This window comes from Vigna radiata, chromosome 1, assembly GCF_000741045.1.
Source record: "Vigna radiata var. radiata cultivar VC1973A chromosome 1, Vradiata_ver6, whole genome shotgun sequence".
Lineage (NCBI taxonomy): Eukaryota > Viridiplantae > Streptophyta > Magnoliopsida > Fabales > Fabaceae > Vigna > Vigna radiata.
This window is the reverse complement of record NC_028351.1, coordinates 5,088,679-5,089,641: the sequence shown is the minus strand read 5'-3', so window position 1 is coordinate 5,089,641 and position 963 is coordinate 5,088,679.

Genomic DNA, 963 nt, shown 5'->3' with positions numbered 1-963 from the left:
CGCGGGTGATCTTATCGCGGGTGATCTTATCGTTGGTGATCTTATCCTTGGTGATCTTATTGTTGGTGATCTTACCCTGGGTGATCTTATCACGGGTGATCTTATCGAGGGTGATCTTATCGTGGGTGATCTTCTAACGGGTGATTTTATCTTGAGTGATCTTATCGTCGGTGATATTATAGTGGGTGATCTTATCGCATGTGATCTTATCGTGGGTGATCTTATCATTTGTGAACTTATGATGGCTGATCTTATCGCGGGTGATCTTATCGTCAGTGATCTTATCGCGGGTGATCTTATCGTCAGTGATCTTATTTTGGGTGATGTTATCACAGGTGATCTTATTGCGAACGGTCTTATCGTGGGTGATCCTATCGTGGACGATCTTATCCTGGGTGATCTTATCGTAGGTTATATTATCGTGGGTGATCTTATCGCGGGTGATCTTATTGCAGGTGATCTTATCATTTGTGAACTTATGATGGCTGATCTTATCGCGGGTGATCTTATCGGGGGTATCTTATCGTCAGTGATCTTATCGTAGGTGATATTATCATGGGTGATCTTTTCGCGGGTGATCTTATCGCGGGTGATCTAATCGTGGGTGATCTTATCGCGGGTGATATTATCGCGGGTGATCTTATCTCGGGTGATCTTATCGCGGGGGATCTTATCGCGGGTGATCTTATCGTGTGTGATCTTATCTTGGGTGATCTTATCCGGGGTGATCTTATCGCGGTTGATCTTATCGTGGGTGATCATATCGCGGGTGATCTTTTCGGGCTGATCTTATCTCGGGTGTCCTTCTAACGGGTGATTTTATCGGAAGTGATCTTACCGTGGTTGATCTTATAGGGGGTGGTTTTATAGCAAGTGATCTTATAGCGGGTGATCTTATCGCGAGTGATCTTCTAACGAGTGATTTTATCTAGAGAGATCTTATCGCTGGTGATATTCTCGTGG